Raw genomic sequence first — 22,157 nt, 5'->3', positions numbered from 1 at the left:
GCTCACAGTCTAGTCTTGTTTGTTCTTTGTGGCACTTCTTGAGCATTTACTGTATGCCAGGCACTGTACAAAACCCTGGGTTAGATACAAGATAATCAAGTTGGACACAGTCTCTGTACCACATGGGACTCGAGAGTCTAAACTGGAGAGAGAACTAGTATTGAATAGCCATTTTACAGATGAGGAAACTGCAGCACAGAAAAGTGAAGTGACTTACCCAAGATCACACTGTCAACAAGTGGCAGAGCCAGCATTAGATCCCAGGTCTACTGAGTCCCAGGCCCAAGTTCTTTCCACTAGGCCATGTTACTTTTCCCGCTTTTCCCTTATGACAACAAAATCAGTAGGATAATCCTTTCTGAGCTGCCTGCCTAAATGAATGATTATGTTGCAAGTATTTTATGAAACCAGCTCTAGGTTCTAATTGGTCACAGGTGTATTATACCCACACACCAATTTGAGACCATTTCTCCAGCCCTTCAATTTGCCACCAGAATTCAAGACTGTACTGCAGGTCTCAGAGCAATTCATCCTTATTTTGAACTCTTTCTGATACATTTTTTTTTGTCTCAAGGAAAAAGACCCAGTCCTTAAAGGAAAGGCCCCACCTTAAAACTTTTGTATCTTTGTGGTAATGTTTGCCAGAAATCCATTATCCATGTGGATTCTCCAGGAAACCCACTGATCCAAAGAGCTCTGAAGCAGATGCCCCGCTGAAAATCATCATTAGTAACCTCCCCAAATAATGGAGGGTTTGTGATCATTGTCTTTGGGGACTGATATATTTGATCACTTAAAACCCAAAATGTCTAAGTGCTTTTCAATCAATCAATGGTATTTATTGATGGCTTACTATGTTCAGAGCACTGTTCTAAGAACTTGCCAGAGTACAAAACAACAGAATTAGCAGACACATTCCCTGCCCAAAATGAGTCAACCTCATTGCTGACTTAGGGTATTCAGAGCGTGATTCATGGTGTAGGTTAACATGATGTCTCAGACTGTGACTTAGACTCTGTGTAAAATCTGGTGATCTATCTATGCCAGTGCTTAGCACAGTGCAACTTGCAGAGCCACCAAGTAGGACAGACTAACCCAACCCTCTTGCTGGTGTCTCTCCTATCCAGCTACCGAGATATGCGTGGTCTTACTGGACTCACATGGCAGGAAATTATATTCCTCCCACACAAAGATAAAAATGTGCCAATAAGATGACACCCATTGCAATGGGAAACATCAGAATAATGGTGCCTTGAGAAGTGCAGTCCTCTAAGATGCAGGAGGTTGGACTCAATTGACTTCTGAAGTCTCCTCTAATAGTCAATGGTTGGAGAGACACTGGCATCCATTTTAGTCTTCCATGTTTGCAAGCACATTACCACATACACCCTTAAGTCTTGTTAGGGCACAAACATAACTCCTGCCAGAGGCTGTCGAATTATAAATTGACACAGGACCATGCTAGGAGTGAATCATTGACATGTAGAGACCTGTATTCAGGAATGATAAAAAAAGTTCATAGTCAAAGGCAAGTTGAGAAAAGCAACCTCCAAGTTTAGGGATAGTTTAGCTTTCCAACGTGGTGATGGACACAAAGCTTTTTGAACTTCCAAAGGTCCCCACCCTACAGACTCTTTAGGAGGAAATTATGGGAAACATCAAGTTAGAGCCATTACGTAGCTCTTACACCCCCATATCCTCAACACACACACACACACACACACACACACACACACACACAAACATGTGTGTGCCCCCACACACACACACACGTGTGCCCACACACACTCTGTCTCTCCCTCTCTCTCCCTTTCTCTCTCTCCCTCCCCCCCCCCCCCCCCCCCCCCCAGCCCCCCACCTTCTTGGCTCTGCTATCTGCAGGACCGAGCAGTGACAGAAGCAGTTTGTGAAAATAGCCCTTTTCAAATCTTCACAGAAACAGGCTTTCATGCCAAATGCCCTTTGAACCTCAGTTCCACATTCATCAGTAGGTTAGGATCGTTTATAGGGAGAGTGAACTTGAACTCACAATAAAGAATTTCTGAGCCTAATTTAGGAAAGCATTAAGTTTAGACCTTCCTTTTAAACACTACACTATCCTACTTTCCAAAACGGGTGTCAGGATAACATATGAACTCTTGCGTCTTATAGTTGCTAGACATTGAAATTCTCCTACTACAGAAAGAAAGCCAATTTGAAATGGATGGATCCTCATACACAAAGTGCTTTGGGTTTATTAATACAGTCTAAGTACTAGGGCAGATTTCAGAGGTCAACTAGTCCAACCTCCTGAGTCTTGGAGGACTGCACCTCTCAAGGCACCACTATTCTGATAAAAATAATAATAATAATAATAATAATAATGATATTTGTTAAGCGCTTACTATGTGCAAAGCACTGTTCTAAGCGCTGGGGGGATACAAGGTGATCAGGTTGTCCCACGTGGGGCTCACAATCTTAATCCCCATTTTACAGATGAGGGAACTGAGGCACAGAGAAGTTAAGTGACTTGCCCAAAGTCACACATCCGACAATTGGCGGAGCCGGGATTTGAACCCGTGGTGTCTGACTCCAAAGGGTTCTTTCCAATGAGCCATGTTGCTACTTCCCATGGCCCCAGAGGGCAGTGGGTCAGTGTGATGGCACCTTTTTTTGGAGTGGGAGAGAAACATCATTCCCTGCCACATGATTCCAATGAGACCAGGGGTACCTCAGGAGTTGTACTGGTGATCTACCAGTAAGAGGGCTGGGCCAGTCTGCCCTACCACTATCTGGTGGCTCTACAGGTTTTTATTTGTTTGTTTTTGTTTTATGTTGTTAAATACTTACTCTGTGCCAGGCATTGTACTAAGCGCTGGAGTAGATACAAGCTAATCAGGTTGGGTACAGTCCATGTCCCACAGGGAGCTCACAGTCTTAATCCTCATTTTACAGATGAGGTAACTGAGGCACAGAGAAGTTAAGTGACTTGTCCAAAGTCACGTAGCAGACAAGTGGCAGAGCCGGAAGTAGAGACTAGGTCCTTCTGACTCCCAGGCCCATACTCTATCTACTAGGCCACGGTGCTTCATAAGAAAAGGATTCATTCATTCATTCATTCAATCGTATTTATTGAGCGCTTACTGTGTGCAGAGCACTGTACTAAGCGCTTGGGAAGTACAAGTTGGCAACATATAGAGACAGTCCCTACCCAACAGCAGGCTCACAGTCTAGAAGGGGAGACAGACAACAAAACAAAACATATTAACAAAATAAAATAAATAGAATAGTAAATATGTACAAGTAAAATAAATACAGTAATAAGTCTGTACAAGCATATATACAGGTGCTGTGGGGAGGGGAAGGAGGTAGGGCAGGGGGGATAGGGAGGGGGAGAGGAATGGGGGGACTCAGTCTGGGAATGGGGGGGCTCATTCATTCATTCCATTCATTCATTCAATCATATTTATTGAGTGCTTACTATGTGCAGAGCACTATACTAAGCACTTGGGAGAATACAATACAGGAATAAACAGTCACACTCCCTGCCCACAATGATCTTGCAGTCTAGAGTGGGAGAGGCAAACGTCAATACAAATAAATAAAATGACAGATATGTACATAAGTGCTGTGGGGCTGGGAAGGGGAAAGAGTAAAGGGGCAAGTAAGGGGGATGTAGAAGGGAGGGTTGCTCTTTTTTTCTCAAGCAGCCATGAAGCTGGAGGACAGGTTTCCCATTCTCCTCTCCATTTACCTATGGCTCTGGCTGGAGGGTAGAATGTATCAAGGGGATTCTTGTTATCATTTATGGGGGCAGAATTCTTGGCTGGTGAATCATTGGTCTGACCTGACAATGGCATTCTTCCAGCCTTATGTTCTTCAAGGAGACTCAATTCCTCCACCATATCCTGGAGGATCCATACTCAGAGCTCTCCTGATTCTGAAGGGAAATTTCTGACAAAACAATAATTAAATAGATCTTTGGCCAAATTAAAATGCTTTCATAATTTCAATTATTTTTTGCTAATGTGTTAGATGTGCAATATTAATGGACCCAGTATAATTGAACTAAAAGAACCAAAGAAGAGACGTTTACTTGTTCAAAGGTCACTGATTCCTTCAGTACCACATTACCTCTCTTAGGAAAGCATTCATTAATGATTGGGGCCCAAACAGGGAGACCATTACAGGACATTACATCTTGAGAAAGTACAAGACTATTTAGTCAGTGTATTAAATACCAACGCTAAAGATGTCTTAAGGGCACAGAGACCTTTGGTTTTCAACAACTTAATAAGCAGACACCCAATAGTTACATTTTAACCCTTTCCAAAAGAAAAGGAAAGTTACTGAAGGAAAAAGATGAAGACAGCCTACAATTATCATTTCTGAAAGGAAAGGGCCTCTCCAAGTGGACGGAGAATGTCGAATGTTCATTCATTCATTCAATTGTATTTATTGAGTGATAACTGTGTGCAGAGCACTGTACTAAGCACTTGGAAATTACAAAAATTTGGCAACAGAGACAATCCCTATCCAACAACTTGGTGTTGCCTTCCTCAACCAGAGAACCTCCCAAAGGCAACAAAGAACAGAACTCTGGTCAAGTGCTATTCTGTGGCTCTGTTGAGGCAGCCAAGGAAATTTATGGAGGGGATATGAGACCCCGGATAAGATGGGATGGATTTTTGGTGTGATTGTATAAGCATCAAATAAAGTGCTTCTGTAAAGTCAAGCTGAGCCTTACTGATCAGCTTTTAACTTTGCTTTTATTATTAAAACATCATATTTAGAATCCCACTTCAGGAGACTAAGTGTCCTTTGGAAAACAGCATGGAGGTTTTCAAACCACGAAGTATTTTTATCCATCTTTAAAAAATTCAGTTTGCCTGTTAAAATATGCAGATAGATGCTCCTTGCTCAAGGAAGCATTGATTGAAGTCTGTCGGGGCTTGGAGCTGGACTGCTTAGGGAAGATGTCTCCTTCCAGTCACCCTCCATGTTGTCATTACAGCACCACCAGACAGTGTAGCAGCACAGATGGAAGAGAGCTGGGAGGCTTTCGTAAAGTTGGGTTGCCGGTTGGGGGGAGGGCTGAAAGGAGGGAGGAAGACCCCTCCCCTCTCACAACTACTGTGACTGGCATTTCCTGACATGCCTCTCCTTCCCGTTCACTCACCACCCTTTGCCCTGTAGCTTGCATTTCTGAAAGTAAAAGTGAAAGGGACTGTGTGGCGAAGGTGGGGTGACATAGGCCTAGTGGGGAGTCTCCCTCAGAGGGACACCTCCATCCACAGGGGAAATTACTGACTTTCCATTTACCGAATCCCCAAACTACCTCTTAAAATAATAACGATGGCATTTATTAAGCGCTTACTATGTGCAAAGCACTGTTCTAAGCGCTGGGGAGGTTACATGGTGATCAGATTGTACCACAGGGGGCTCACAGTCTTAATCCCCATTTTACAGATGAGGTAACTGAGGCACAGAGAAGTTGAGTGACTTGCCCAAAGTCACACAGCTGACAATTGACGGAGCCGGGATTTGAACCTCTGACCTCTGACTCCAAAGCCCATGCTCTTTCCACTGAGCCACACTGCTTCCCCAAAATTTAAACATGGTAGGCTTAAATATCAAGCTTACTTCTCCTCCCCTCCCCACATGATTCTTCATCTCTTTAGTGACCTCCCTTAAATCAAGAAATAAACATAATTCCTCTTGAGATGAAGAGCTGGGCTGGAGTGGGTGTGGGGGACAAGCAATTATCACCTATTTGAGTAAATTACCACACTCCAAGTTTGGGGAGGGGGAGGAGAAAGAGGATGAGGAGGAGGAAGAAGAGGAAAAGGAGGAGGAGGAGGAGAAGACAACAAGGGATTTTAAGGAATAATCTCAGAATCTGAAGTCTCCCCTCCCTTGCTGTGTATATTCCGCAGTTTAAAGGGCAGCAACCCCTTTAAGAGTCAGACACATTGGCACTAGGTGCATTGAAGCTAGAGAAGCAGCGTGGCTTAGTGGAAAGAGCATGGGTTTGGGAGTCAGAGGTCATGGGTTCTAAACCTGGCTCCACCAGTTATCAGCTGTGTGACTTTAGGCACTTCACTTCTCTAGGCCTCAGTGACCTCATCTGTAAAATGAGGATTAAGACTGTGAGCCCCATGTGGGACAACCTGATTACCATATATCTACCCCAATGCTTGGAACAGCGCCTGGCACATAGTAAGCGCTTAATAAATACCATTATTATTATTATTATTATTGCCCTTTGGGAAAAGAACATTATCTTCATAACGTCCCAGAATTGGCTATGATGGTAAAATCAAGGGGGAGGGCTTAACTTTGGAGGTTGACTGAAGCCCCTCAAACTCAAGTTCACAATCTGAAACCCAGTTAACTGCTGAGTTAACACTGCCTGGTTCTCGGTGTAAAACACTGGTGATTTTTATTGGAAGATTTTGTACCTATCATTTCCAGTGCATATAAATATGCCACATATTTTTAATTCTTATATAATCTATCTACACAATGTTTAGACAAAAATTCCTATTTTAAATTAATGATCTAAATGGATCACATGTAAAATATTAAGGAACTTCGTAGACACAATAAGGGAAAAAATAAAATTTTTCTCCTCTAGAAAGACATGAACTGTACCATGTTGAATTTTGTTTGAACCCTCCAGTGAACTTGGAGAAGACTTCAGGGTAAAAGGAGTACATTGTTCATATGAAGCCTTTATTAACAAAGTCTTCAAAATATATTTGCCATTTGCAAATGAAGGAAGGAAAGCCAATTCCATCACAGGCCTGATTTCTCTTAGAGATTATAAAAACATTCATGACAGACAACAGGTCTGCAGAGAGAATGAGCAATATTTGCACAGTTCTCCCCAGAGTGTCATTTGCCACAGTTTTGGGTGGAAAGGAGGAAACCAGAATCCAAGTTCTCCCAGATGTCCTCCAGAACAGAGGATCATTTCCTCCTCCACCCTGAAGAGAAGGAACAAAAAACAGTGAGAACTTATCTCAAGCAACATTGGAGAAAAGTCTCCAAAATCTGGCCCACCCTTAATCCTGGAAACATTAGCAGGTTACTCCTTCAAATGGAGTAATCCAATATTACCAATGTCCTGCAGAGACATGCTGAAGAAAAACACAGAACCCCAAAGAAGGAATCTGAAACTCAAATAAACCTAACTCAAACTGAGTTGCTTTCCCAACCCATTTCTCAACTTGCTGTTCAGACACCTTCATTTTCCTGGGTGCTGGACCCAATTTCCTGTCTCAAGCAAAGACCATAATTACCATTTTGCTCTCCAGGATCAACAATGATCATTTCATAACATATGATGAATGATAGTAGGCCATCCCCTGCTATCATTTTTAATCTTATAAATTCATAAATTACTATCAATTAGTGACACATTGAGCATTTACTGTGTCCAAAGCACAGAACTAAGTACTTGGAAGAGTACAATCAAGTTGGTAATAATAATAATGATGGCATTTGTTAAGCGCTTACTATGTGCAGAGAACTGTTCTACAGTTCTGGGGGGAATACAAGGTGATCACGTTGTCCCACGTGGGGCTCACAGTCTTAATCCCCATTTTACACGAGGTAACTGAGGCTCAGAGAAGTTGTGACTTGCTCAAGGTCACACAGCAGACTTGTGCGGGAGCTGGGATTAGAACCCATGACCTCTGACTCCCAAGCCTGGGCTCTTACCACTGAGCTGTGCTGCTTACAGTCTAGACAGACATTAAGATACATTATGGGTAGGGGAAGCAACCAAGTGAAACAAAATGTTTTTTGCTCAGTTCTAGAGTTCTAGGTCCCCTTCAATTTTCCATCCACACCCACTCCCTTGGAAAGCTCATTTACAGCCATGGCTTCAACTACCTGCTCTATGAAACCAATTCTCAAATCTACATCTCTGGCCCTGACCTCTCTCCTTCTCGGAAGTTCCACATTTCCTCCTGCCTTCAGGACATCTCTTCCTCGATTATGAGAAGCAGCATGGCATAAGCAGCAGCAGGAAGTATGGCACAAGCAACAGCAAGAAGCAGCTAGTGCTTAGCATAGTGCTCTGCACATAGTAATGCGCTCAATAAATACAAGTGAATGAATGAATGAATGAACATAGTGGAAAGAGCAAGGACCAGGGAGTGAGAAGGTCATGAGTTCTAATCCTGGCTCCCCTACTTGTCTGCTATATGACCTTGGGTAAGTCAATTCACTTCTCTATGCCTCAGTTACCTCATCTGTAAAATGGGGATTAAGACTGAACCCCATGTGTGTTCTTGGGAAAGTCACAAACTCTCTGGGCTTCAGTTTCCTTCCCTGCAAAATGGGGACAGTAGTACCTTCTTCTTCCTGCCTCAGAAGGGTGTTAAGAGGATAAATGTGATAACAGATATGAAAGCACCTTGGAAAACTAAAAATGCTATGCAATAACAGAGTATTAGTCCTCAGTTATAGGAGAGGACATGTGTTGGCAATGCTACATCCTAAATCTGTCTTGTTCTAATCTGTGGGACCTGATTATCTTGTATCTACCCCAAAGCTTAGTACAGTGCTCGGTACATAGTAAGTGCTTAATAAATGCCACAATTATTATTATTACTAGTGGGAGCCATTTGGGTAGGAGCGTGACACCGAATCAAAAGAAATTGCTTGGGTTCAGGCATACAACATGGGAACGAGGGGAGTGCTGCCAAACCGGTTTTCCTGAATGTAGGTTTTCACAGGTATGCAACCCCTGCAGCAGAGAACTCTGTGTGTGTGTGTGTGTGTGTGTGTGTGTGTTTTCATTCATATTGTGTCCTGAGATTTTATCCCGGGGTTTTGGGATGAGACACCTGAGGCAGTAAAGCACTTACTTTCAAAAATATTACATAGCCTGTGAGCCCTGTGTGGGACTGGGACTGTGTCTGACTTACTTCATTTGTATCTGCCCCAGTGCTTAGTATAGAATTTGGCACATAGTAAACACTTAATAAATACTATAATTCCTATTATTATTATTACCAGTGGATCCATCCGTACTGAACAGGGGAGTGCAGTACGAACAGATCTGGACTGCACTCCCAAGTGTGTTGTCTATGAACTTGGATCTGTGCCCTTTAAGGTATTTGGTATGTACCCCACCCTCAGCCCCATACACCTGTACATACCATAAATTATTCATTTATATTATTGTCTACCTTTCCCTTTAGACTGTAAGCTCATTGTGGGCAGGGAACACATCTACCGACTCTGTTATACTCTCCCAAACACTTAGTACAGTGGTCTGCATACAGTAAGCACTTAATAAACACAAATGATTGAATGATTATTTAGCAGTTGGCCATCTCATGACAGGCCTGGTTTGAGGACACTGCTCGCTCAGCAATTCCTTTTCTGCAGCTTCGAGGGGCTTGTGTTGTTTTCAGGAAATAGAGGAACTTTAGGGAAGCCCCTGGGGGTTAATCTGCTCTTTTTGAAATATGACATGACAGTTTTGGCTTCCCCGTGGCTGGTCGCCTGAAAAGGCAGCTGGTCCAGACAGCCAAGTTTCACTCTAGGACAACATCGGCCTTCTTGGTGCTGGAGCCTTGGCATTCGGAGGAAGTCTGTGGCTTTGTAAGACGCTGGGCAAAAACCACAGCCAACTGGCTCCAAGACAAGAGAACTGTCAATGGAACCACCCCAGCTTACTTGGAAAAACAGCAAGATTTGAAGCATAGACCAGAGACCTGGGAGCTGATTTCTCACAATTAAAGTGGATTAAGCGGCAGGAAAGCCAATATTCTTCAAGGTTCTATCATGGGCGAACACGGTGGCTAAATAAAAGAATAAATAAATAAAAGAACTGAAGTCTTATCAGACTCATCTCCTGTTCCAGGATCAGAGTGTATCAGCCTCATCTGTAACAAAATGGGGAATTGGTGACTGGACTCATTTTTAGCTCCAGCTGAGTCTGGTTGGCTTCAAAGAAAGCAGGATTGGCCAGTGGAGATCAGGTGACAGGCCTGGGTTGGATTCCTTGTGTGTCACCTTCTGAGTGGCTCACAATAGACAGCTGGCATCTGCCTAGCTCTCCCCAACTACTTTGGCCTGCTCTCAGGCTCCCCGGATTGGCAATGTGAGAAGAGGAAACCGTCAGTGTCAATCCTGAGACGCTGTCAGGTAAACGAATGGATGTGCTGAAAGGACAATCTCTAGGTTAGGTTTTCAGGTGGAAACAGTGTTGTGTGCCTCTGTGAATGCCGTGTCTATACAACCAACCTATCCATGAATGACGTCCTAAGCATCAGATCAATCAATCAATCGGATTTATTGAGTGCTTACTGTGTGCATAGCACTGTACTAAGCGCTTGGGAAGTACAAGTTGGCAACATATAGAGGCAGTCCCTACCCAACAGTGGGCTCACAGTCTAGAAGGGGGAGACAGAGAACAAAACCAAACATATTAACAAAATAAAATGAATAGAATAGATATGTACAAGTAAAATAAATAGAGTAATAAATATGTACAAACATATACATATATACAGGTGCTGTGGGGAAGGGAAGGACGTAAGATGGGAGGATGGGGGGGTGAGGGGGAGAGGAAGGAGGGGGCTCAGTCTGGGAAGGCCTCCTGGAGGAGGTGAGTTCTCAGTAGGACCTTGAAGGGAGGAAGAGAGCTAGCTTGGTGGATGTGCGCAGGGAGGGCATTCCAGGCCAGGGGGATGACGTGGGCCAGGGGTTGACGGTGGGACAGGCGAGAACGAGGCACACTGAGGAGATTAGTGGCAGAGGTGCGGAGGGTGCGGGCTGGGCTGTAGAAGGAGAGAAGGGAGGTGAGGTAGGAGGGGGCGAGGTGATGGAGAGCCTTGAAGCCAAGGGTGAGGAGTCTCTGCCTGATGCGCAGATTGATTGGTAGTCACTGGAGGTTTTTGAGGAGGGGAGTAACATGCCCAGAGCATTTCTGGACAAAGACAATCCAGGCAGCAAAATGAAGTATGGATTGAAGTGGGGAGAGACACGAGGATGGGAGATCAGAGAGAAGGCTGATGCAGTAGTCCAGACAGGATAGGATGAGAGCTTGAACGAGCAGGGTAGCGGTTTGGATGGAGAGGAAAGGGAGGATCTTGGCAATGTTGTGAAGCTGAGACCGGCAGGTTTTGGTGACGGCTTGGATGTGAGGGGTGAATGAGAGAGCGGAGTCGAGGATGACACCAAGGTTGCAGGCTTGTGAGACGGGAAGAATGGTAGTGTCGTCAACAGTGATGGGAAAGTCAGGGAGAGGGCACGGTTTGGTAGGGAAGACAAGGGGTTCAGTCTTGAACGTGTTGAGTTTTAGATGCTCTTCATGTGGCATTGCTGCCAAACAGCATTTGACCTAAGCATCCTTAGCTTGTGAGCCTTTTCTTCCTTCTCAGCATCTGGGAGAGAGATCAAAGTCACCTGGTTTTCTGGGATGGCTACACAACAAATCCCAGAATGCTGTGGAACTTATATTGTGCAGTCCTGAGTTAGTTCCAGCCCAAAGTGAACAGGGGCAGCTGGGAGGATGGTTAAAGGTAGCTTCATTTGTCTTGCCCTCATCCAAGATATTTGAAAATTTTTCTAAAATTGCCATGACTGCCTACAACAGTCTATGACTGTTGCCATAAACCTAGCAGTATAGTCAAGTCAGCACTTGATGATGGTGATGATGACAATGATGATGAAGACTGTATCCCACGGGAAGATGGCATTAATCGCAGCAGAACTCTGAGAGGCAGTAGCAACAGTGCCAAGATTTAAGGTGGGGCAATGCCTCCAGAGCCACACACAAAAGGGAAGGATTGCTGACTGCCCCCTGCCCTCTCCCCGCCTCATAAGATTGTGAGATCTCCTCCCTCCTCTCAAGTGCTACTCCATCTACCTGTGCTTTAGACACCATTCCCTCTCATCTTATGAAATCTCTCGCCCCTTCCCTCCTCCCCTCCTTAACTTCCATCTTCAACCACTCACTCTCCACTTGTTCCTTCCCCTCTGCCTTCAAACATGCCCATGTCTCCCCCGTCCTAAAAATGGGCCTCATTCATTCATTCATTCATTCATTCAATTGTATTTATTGAGCACTTACTGTGTGCAGAGCATCGTACTAAGCACTTGGGAAGTAAAAGTTGGCAACATATAGAGATGGTCCCTACCCAACAACAGGCTCACAGTCTAGAAGGGAGAGACAGACAACAAAACATGTAGACAGGTGCCAAAATCATCAGAACAAATACAATTATAGCTATACACACATCATTAACAAAATAAATAGAATAGTAAATATGTACAGGTAAAATAGAGTAATAAATCTGTACAAATATATATAAGTGCTGTGGGGAAGGGAAGGAGGTAGGGCGGGGTGCGGGGGGAATGGCGAGGAGTAGAGGAAAAAGGGGGCTCAGTTTGGGAAGGCTTCCTGGAGGAGGTGAGCTCTCAGTAGGGCTTTGAAGGGAGGAAGAGAGCTAGTTTGGCGGATGTGTAGAGGGAGGGCATTCCAGGCCAGGGGAAGGACGTGGGCCGGGGGTCGACAGCGGGACAGGCGAGAATGAGGTACATTAAGGAGGTTAGCGGCAGAGGAGCAGAGGATGCGGGCTGGGCTGTAGAAGGAGAGAAGGGAGGTAAAGTAGGAGGAGGTGAGGTGATGGAGAGCCTTGAAGCCAAGAGTGAGGAGTTTTTGCTTGATTCACAGGTTGACAGGCAGCCACTGGGAAGGAAGACCCAAGAAGCAGCATGGCCTATTGGAAAGAGCACGGGCCTGCGTGTCAGAGGACTTTGGGATGGGGACTGTGTCCAACCCAATTTGCTTGCAATCACTCTGGTACTTAGTACAGTGCCTGGCACACAGCAAGTGCTTAACAAATACCACAATTATTATTACTCAAAGGAAAAAAATGGCTTCCTGTAATGCATGAGCACCTTTATCCAATGCGGGGGTGAAGGAGGGGTGCCTGTGGGGAACCTAGGGTGTTCTTCATCAACTTGATATGGGGGCGAGTTAGGGGGTGGAAGTAGTGACAGGGAAGGCAGAGCCTGAAGTGTCTGTAAGGCCTGGCATGGGCTCTGGGGCTCAATCACCACCTCTTCAGCAGGCCTCATTGTTGCCCAAAATTCAGCAGGGAGCAGCCATTGGCCAGAGAGCCGTAGTGAAATCAGGGTTTCCTAGTTCAAATGGCATCATGTAACCTCTGTCGCCCAGAACCCAGCTGTGGGGCTGCTGGGATGGCCCAAGACAGCAGGCAACAGGGCCTTGCAGTCAGTCTGTGTCAGTAAGTTGTAGTTATTGACAGCATTTACTGTGTGCAGAGCACTGTACTAAGTGCTTGGGAGAGTACAATACAAAAATAAACAGACACAGTCCCTGCCCACAACGAGATTATGGTCTAGAGGTGGGGAGACACACATTAATGTAAACAAATAAATTACAGACATGTACATTACTGCTGTGGGGCTGGGAGGGGGGCTGTAAGCTTATCGTGGGCAGGGAATGTGTCTGTTTATTGTTGTATTATACTCTCCCAAGTGCTTAGTACAGTGCTCTGCACACAGTAAGCACTCATTAAATACGATTGAATGAATGAAAAAAGGGAGCAAGTCAGGGTGACCCAGAAGGGAGTGGGAGGAGAGGAAAGTGGTGGGGGCGGGGGGTTTAGTCAGGGAAGGCCTCTTGGAGGAGATATGCCTTCAATAAGGCTTTGAAGAGATGGAAAGTAATTGTTTGTCAAATTTAAGGAAGAAGGGGCTCCAGGCCAGAGGCAGAATGTGAGCAAGAGGTCTGAGGCATGATAGACGAGATCAAAGTACAGTGATAAGGTTAGCATTAGAGGAGCAAAGTATGCGGACTGGGTTGTAGTAGGAGAGTAGCCACGTGAGGTAGGAGGGGGCAAGGAGATTGACTGCTTTAAAGTCAATGGTGATGAGTTTCTGTCTGATACAGAGGTGGATCCCTGCAGGACCTTTGCTCAGCTAGCACATGTGATTTCTCACCCTTAGGAAACAACTCTTATGGCAACATTGAGAGATTTCTGTTTCCTACACTGGGCCTTCTCTTCTCAGCTGCCTTGGGTTGGGAGACAGGAGGAAGGGAGAGGAAAGGGAGAAGAGGAAAGGGAAAGGAGGGATGCAGGATATTTCCTATTTCTTCACTTGGCCTTCATGGAATTGCAACCAAGATCACGTTGTTTCCTTTTGGAGGCTGGAACACAGTCAGAAGCCCCAAAGAGGAGTAAAAATTATTCCAAAGGAATTCATCAATTGCTCCACAAGGGTGCCCGTAAGCATGATTTTTATCCAGTTCCCAGTCTTTTCTTGGTTTTAATAGTTTTAAATTGAAGCAGTGTGGCCTAGTGGAAAGAGCACAGCCCTGGGAGTCAGAGGGCCTGCTTTCTAACCCCAGTTCTGCCACTTATCTATCTTTCCCTCATCTGCAAAATGGGGATTCAATATGTGTTTTCTCTCCTTCTTAGACCACGAGCCCCATCTAGGAGCTGATTATCTTGTATCTACCTCAGCACTTAGTACAGTGCTTGGCACATAGTAAGTACTCAGCAAATACCACAATTATTATTGTGATTTGTGAAGCTTGGGATAGATGCTCTCTTATAAATGGCCAAGGCTATTTAGAGCCTTATTTTGAAAATATTCTTGAATTTGAAATTTTAGTTGACCAAATATTGCTCTCTCATCCAGTTACTGATAATAATAATAATAATAATAATGAAAATGACATTTATTAAATGCCTACTATGCCCCAAACTGTGCATAAGTGTTGGGGTCGATAAGATAATTAAATACCATCCCCATCCCACATGGTCTCATACCTTCCTCCCTTTTCCCCTCAGTTCTGTAAAAGTAAATTCTTTATTTTAATAAAATAGAAAATTCATTCTTGCTTCTCATTTAAGCTAATTCTATAGAAGCTTTTTAATAATAAAAATAATTATTATGGTATTTGTTAAGTGCTTACTATGTGCCAAGCACTGTTCTAAGCAGTAGTTGAGGCACAGAGAAGCTAAGTGACTTGCCTAAAGTCACACAGCTGATAAGTGGTGGAGCTGGGATTAGAACCCATGGCCTCTGATTCCCAGGCCCAGGCTCTTTCCACTAAGCCGTGCTGTTTCTCACTTTTAAAGAGTGAGTTCATATAAAGTTGACAAAATATCACCAGACCAGAGTAATAAACTGCTCCTTGGACATAAAATAGTCACATTAATCGAACAGTGACATTCATTGAGAGCCTACTGAGAGCTAACCCCAAACAGGTGAGAGCTAAAGCTACGTGAGTGGAAGAGCTTGCAGAGAGAGAGAGAGAGAGAGAGAGAGAGAAAGAGATCAGAGAGGGAAAGACAGTGCAAACATCAATCAAACAATGGGATTTATTGAACACTTATGGTGTGCAAAGCACTGTTATAAGCACTTGGGAGAGTACAATACATCAGAGTTGGTAGACATGCAGCCACGAAACTACAAAGTGGCTCAGTGGAAAGAGCATGGGATTGGGAGTCAGAGGTCTTGTGGGTTCTAATCCCAACTCCACCACTTGTCAGCTGTGTGATTTTGGGTAAATCACTTAACTTCTCTGTGTCTCAGTTACCTCATCTATAAAATGGGGATTAGGACCACGTGGGACAACCTGATTACCTTGTATCTACCCCAGTGCTTAGAACAGTGCTTGGCACATAGTAAGCACTTAACAAATACCATCATTATTATTATTATTATTACCTGTTCCCTGCCCACAACGAGATTACAGTCTAGAGGGTGAGACAAATATTAATATAAATAAATAATTTAGGATATATAACTTATAGACATGCACATAAAACCAAATGGGTAGGAGACCCAGAACAAAGTCTTGCAGGACCCCCAGAGTTAGGAGATGAGACTGAGAGGAGAACCAGATGAGTACTTGGTCAAAACAAAGTCTGAAAATGCTTCATTGGGGAGGGATTTAAAGGATCAGAGAGGTTAGAGGATCAGGACAAAGTAGAATCTGTCGGACTTGGCTGTGATGCAGTCAGTGGTGTCCTTAAAGAGTGTTTTCTCATGACTGTAGTCAGGCAAGAAGTAGTTTGTGGAGAGGAAGTGAAGGCAGCAGTTGTGTAAACCAGTCAAGAAATTTGTCCAGGAATGCCCTCTTAATTTGGACAATTTAGACAGCTATTAATTCTTTCAGGTCATTGATTACCAATGAAAACCCAGGGAGCTATCTGGGCTCCACATTGGCCCATAAACAAACTGCAGTGGGGATAATCTCTTGACTATTCAAGTTTCCAAGTCCTTAAACTGAAGTAGTATAAGCAACTTATTTTACCCCAAGAATTAATGAGCTGGGAGGATTAATGATGATGATAATGGCATTCATTAAGCACTTATTATGTGCCAAACACTCTCCTAAGCACTGAAGTGGATACAAGCAATTCAGGTTGAACATAGACACTGTCCCTCATGGTGCTCACAGTCTAAATCCCCATTTTACAGATGAGAGAACTAAGGCACAGGGAAGTGTAGTGACTTGCCCAAGGTCATACAGCAGACACATGGCAGATCTGGGATTAGAACCCAGGTCCTACTGACTCCCAGGGCTGTGCTTTATAGATTAGGCAACATTACTTCTCTAGTCTCTGTGAGGATAAACACCCAAATGCTTGTCTCCGGAGTTAGATTAGCCTGGGAATTATGATGATTTCTACTACTTTGTTCTTGTTTTAGTTGCTTCACTTGTTATAATTTCCTCTTTCTAGTGACATGAGGACTCTTAGTCTTGTATCCACTGTTCTTTAAAATTGAGAAAAAAAGAACACTCCTAGGAATGTTTGACTTTTTAAAAGAAGGTACTTTGTTCTTGTAAGGTGATTCCATTATAGAGCCTTCCAAGCCCTCAAAAAATATTTCCTTTCCCAAAGCTTGAGTTTTCTCACCACAGTCTGCCTCCATCTCATCCAAATTCTAAGCTCTGTCCAAAGAAACTATTTGAATTGCCCCACTTTGTCGATAGTCTGTGAGTGATGATTCTTGCTCTTAAGAATCATGTATAACTAGTGGAGAAAGAACCACAGTTTAAGGAATCACTTTAGATACAAAGTCAAAAAAATATCGAAAGACCAAAAGTAAAATGTTCAATATCTAAAACGGAGTTAATTCAGGTATCAATCTAAACGAGGCTAGTCTTTCGTTTATCAAAATTCAGTAGTGTGCTTTAGTGAAAAGAGCACAGGTCTGGGAGTCAGCTCTACCACTTGTCTGCTTGGTGACCATGGACCAGTCACTTAACTTCTCTGTGTTTCAATTTCCTCACCTGTAAAACAGGGATTCAATACCTGCCCTCATGCCTACTTAGATTGTTAGCCCCATGTGGTTCAGAAACTTTGTTCAGACTATCTTATACCTAACTCAGGGCATTCCCCTCTCAGGGTCACACCTGGAGAGTTCCCAGTAATCTACCAGTCTCAACTACAGAAGGGAGAGTCAGGCAGAGGCATATCCATTCCATTCCTAGCTTGGGCAGTCACTAGCGAGTGGAAGATAATCTGCTACAAGTCAAAGCTCACCTGTGCTGGGCAGCAGGGGCATGGGAGAGAATAAAGGGTGAAGACTCAAGTTTACTGCGTGGAAGGATGCAATGATAAACAATCTCCATAGTTTTACCAAGAAAACTCTACGGATACACTACCAAAACAATTGCAGATAGAAGTGGGATGTTCTGGGAGAGATGCGTCCATCGCATCCCTATGGGTCGAAGACAATTCGATGGCATAAGACAAGACAGGACGCCAGGACTTAGTACACTGTTTATCCCATAGTAAGTATTAACAAATATTATGATGATAATTATGATGAATTACTTGAAAGAGAAAATCATTTTGCAGCCTGTTTAACCATGAGAGATTAATTAGAGACACAGGTATGGCAGTTAGAGCTAGGTATTCCCCAACTTGCAAGCATGTCTTTATGCTAATGATATTTTCATTACTATCTTCAGCTTTTCAATTTGTTCCATTTTAACGGTCTTCCTTCCCCAGATTTGGGAGCAGGGCAGGAGTGAGGTGGTGGGGCAGGAAAGCTAGATTGGGCATGGGGTGAGGGAATAAGGAGAAGGTGACAGAAGCAGAATGGGGAAAAAAAGACAATGTGAAAGCTCCATCCTCTCCTTTCCATTGAGATTTTGAGTACTGTGCTTCTGTAATAAAAATATTTCAATACCAGTCATGACTAAGCTGGGTTCTTGGGAACCTATTTCTCATTGATTCAGAAGAATTAATTTCATTAGACACGACCTTTTCCAGGAATGCAACTCCACTGCTAGGTGCAGTCTTACTTTACAAAGTTGCAGAATGAAAAATTCTGACCCATGGTCTAACTACTTTATTAATGAGAAAAAATGGGAATAAGGCCTTTTTATTATCTGTTGGTTGCCCACACTAGACACATATTAAGATGACAAATACCCTAAGGTCTCAAGAATGCTATTAAATAGACAAATGGCAGATCTGAGATTATTTGATCTGAGCGATTCAAATGGTCAGACATTTATATCCACACCATACTTCATTCTTCCTCTTTTTCTTGCAGTTGCTTAGATCCCTTCAATCTTAATCTCTTTCTCTGTGTTAGGACTTGGGAAGAAAAGCCACTGAAAGGGCTCAAGGAGGAAAATGACTCTTCGGAAACTTGCACTGACCTAATGCATCAGGAAAGGCGAGATAATGTCAGCAATTAAGAGTGGCGGAGAGGAAAGAATGGAGACTGAAATGAAGAGAGGTGAATAGCACAAAATAGGGTAAAGTGAAGGAGAAAATAAAAGTAGGAACATCAAGATATGAGTGAAATATGATTTATCAACATTCCAAAGTACAGCAGTTAAGAAAATGCTGGCATATATCTAAACATAGAATGTCATGTTTACAAAAGACAATACTTAAATCTTCCAGCCTTGATCTATGATTTAATACCACATTAATTCCAAGAAAATATTTGATTCTCAAAAGAAAAAATAACCAACCCATAGGCATGGCTTAGTCACACAGGAGAACAACGATGCCAAAGTACACTTTGTTCTCCTATAACATGGGGCTTACGTCCTTGATGAATCCTGCAATTATGGGCAATGAACGAGTCTGTTAATTCTGTTGTATTGTACTCTCCGATGAGCTTAGTACAGTACTCTGCACATAGTAAGTGCTCAATAAATACAATTGTTTGATCAATTGATTACCTAAAACTTGCATTGTAGCACGCAACCATTTCTTCTAATATTGCATCATGTTCTAGCCAGATACATGCTGACGGAAGAAAGCACTCTAATTCTATAACCATTTTCTAACCAAAACGTGTTGAAACCACATCATGGAAGAACTGAGTGTATATATTTCTCTATAGAATGTGAAAAATGGAGATTTGGATCTTCATTCTTTCTACATTTAAAAAAAACCTAATACATTGTAGGACTCAGAATTTTTTCCTTTTGCATCTACATCCAGGCTGGTTGCAGGCTTTCCATACTGTAAGCTTCCTCAGGGCAAGAACTATGTCTTTGACTTCTTTGTATGTTCCCAAGCAGTAGCACTGGGCTCTGCACACATTAAGTGCTCAAAAATTGCTGCTGTTGTTGTTGATGCTGAGAGCAAACTACATCATATTAACAACTGGATCCTAAACACCAGGTTAACTGGAAAGGCTGAAATGTTGCCATTTATTAGCCAAATACAAATTCTTAGGTAATGCAATAAAAAAACCCAAAATGCTGCTGCTTACCAAGCTATTTCAAAGGCTGGAAGATACTGTCTCAGTAGGATTTAAGGTTGGACTTTTTTAATTTTTATGGATTAAGCACTTAATATGAGTCAGGCACTGTACTGCTTCATCACACCATCTAGATATTCCCCACAATCTCTACCTAAGGAGCAGTGGGAAGCGGCATAGCCTAGTGGATAGAGCATGGGCCTGGGAGTCAGAAAGACCTGGGTTCTAATCCCAGTTCTGCCACTTGTCTGCTCTATGACCTTGGGCAAGTCACTTCACTTCTCTGTGCCTCAATTACCTCATCTTTAAAATGGGATGAGCCCCCTATGGGGCATGGATTGTGTCAAACATGATTAGCTTGAATCTACCCCAGCACTTAATACTGTGGCTGGCACAGTGTAAGCACTTAATATAACTTTTTTAAAAAGCAAACACAACAAAGCAGGTAGCTACAGTTATCAGATGCAGAAACTGTTGAAGGTAGGGGTCTATTTTGTCAACCCAGCTGCTGAACCTTGGGTTTGGGTATGTCATCATCAATCGTATTTAATCAATCAATCAATCAATCGTATTTATTGAGTGCTTACTATGTGCAGAGCACTGTACTAAGCGCTTGGGAACTACAAATTGGCAACATACAGAGACAGTCCCTACCCAACAGTGGGCTCACAGTCTAAACATTTGAGCACTTACTGTGTGCCGAACACTGTATTAAGAGCTTACAGTCTAGAGGAGGAGACAGACATTAATACAAATAAAATGACAGATATGTATGTAACTGCTGTAGGGCTGGAAGTGGGGATGAATAAAAGGAGCAAATCAGGATGACGCGGAAGGGAGTGGGAGAAGGAAAAGAGAGCTTAGGAAAGGGCTCTTGGTGGAGATGTGCCTTCAACGAGGCTTTGAAGGAGGAGCGGGTCATTGTCTGTTGGATATGAGGAGGGAGGGTGTTCCAGGCCAGAGGTGGGATGTGGGCAAAAGGTTGGTGGCGAAATAGATGAGCTGGAGGTACAGTGAGAAGGTTAGCATTAGAGGAGTGAAGTATATGGGCTGGGTCATAGTAGGAGAGTAGTAGGGTGAGGTAGGAGGGGGAAAGGTGATTGAGGGCTTTGAGTGGGTCGGGGGAACCGCCAAGAGAGGATGGAAAGGTGGTGGCAGTGAGAGGGGTCATTGCTGTGGGGGCTGGGGGCTGGGCACAGTGTGGGTGGGACACAAAAGAGCCAAAGAGCCCGGATGGAGAAGGGGGTTGGAGGAACCAGGCAGGGGAGCGGAGCTGCCACCAGTTATACTGATGGAACCCAAGAATGCTGATGCTTCTTGGCTGGCTCTGTGCCAACATTACATAAACCGGGGTAATCTGATGAAAGGGTGTCCTAAGTTCACACCTGAGACGTTCCAAGTGAGAATCGGCAGAATGTATTCTGCTGCTGAGCAATGTAGCCTGGGAGACCCCCCCACAATCCCCTGTCCAGTGCTCCAGAGCCTTTACATTCACCTCATGTGTCCCCATTAATGCAGACACCTACTATGAGCCATGGGACAGAGGGGCAGAGGGGACCAGGGAGTTCAAAAAAAGCCCTCTGGACGTAGAGGTGTCATTGAAGGCTTGGCTTGTTATGAGACTTAGTGGGAAACTTGAGGGGGAATGGGTAAGCTTGTTGTGGGCAGGGAATGTATCCACCAACTCTGTTGTGTTATCTCTTCCAAGCTCTTAGTTCAGTGCTCTGCACACAGTAAGTGCTCAAGAAATACAGGTGATTGACCGAGGTCTTTGGAACAGTTGATTTTGGTGACCCTGGGGCCAATCATGCACTGTGTACTCATGACTTGTATCTACCTAGCCTTTAGTACAGTGCCTGTACACTCTCCTCCTCCCCATCCCCCCTGCTCTACCTCCTTCCCCTCCCCACAGCACCTGTATATATGTTTGTACAGATTTATTACTCTATTTATTTTACTTGTACATATTTACTATTCTATTTATTGTGTTAATGATGTGTATCTAGCTTTATTTTTATTTATTCTGGTGACTTGACACCTGCCCACATGTTTTGTTTTGTTGTCTGTCTCCCTCTTCTAGATTGTGAGCCTGTTGTTGGGTAGGGACCGTCTCTGTATGTTGCCGACTTGTACTTCCCAAGCACTTAGTACAGTGCTCTGCACATAGTAAGCACTCAATAAATACGATTGAATGAATGAATATCTGTTCTATCTATATTGTATCAGACCCAGTGCTTAGTATACCGCTCTGTACATAGTAAGTGTTTAACAAATACAACCATTATTGTTATTGATACCACACATGACAAATCATCAATGATCAAACATCAGTGAGTAGACTGATTGAAACATCCAAACGTTAAACTTTAAATTACCAACAGCCCAAATTTCAACCTGACCCTACTCCTAATAATGTCCTCATGCAGTCT

The 22,157-nt window shown here is 43.6% G+C and overlaps 1 non-coding gene across 1 annotated transcript; it reads left to right on the top strand.

Annotated features, from left to right (window-relative positions):
• Positions 1-17,389: 17,389 nt before the first annotated feature.
• Positions 17,390-17,527, top strand: LOC119926425. Its single transcript, XR_005450301.1, has one exon. It is a non-coding gene; the product is annotated as a small nucleolar RNA SNORA7 (small nucleolar RNA).
• The last annotated feature ends 4,630 nt before the right edge of the window (positions 17,528-22,157 follow it).

This window comes from Tachyglossus aculeatus, chromosome 3 (assembly GCF_015852505.1).
Source record: "Tachyglossus aculeatus isolate mTacAcu1 chromosome 3, mTacAcu1.pri, whole genome shotgun sequence".
In the NCBI taxonomy this organism is placed as follows: Eukaryota; Metazoa; Chordata; class Mammalia; order Monotremata; family Tachyglossidae; genus Tachyglossus; species Tachyglossus aculeatus.
Note: the sequence above shows the minus strand (reverse complement) of the source record. Positions and strands in the feature narration are given on the sequence as shown.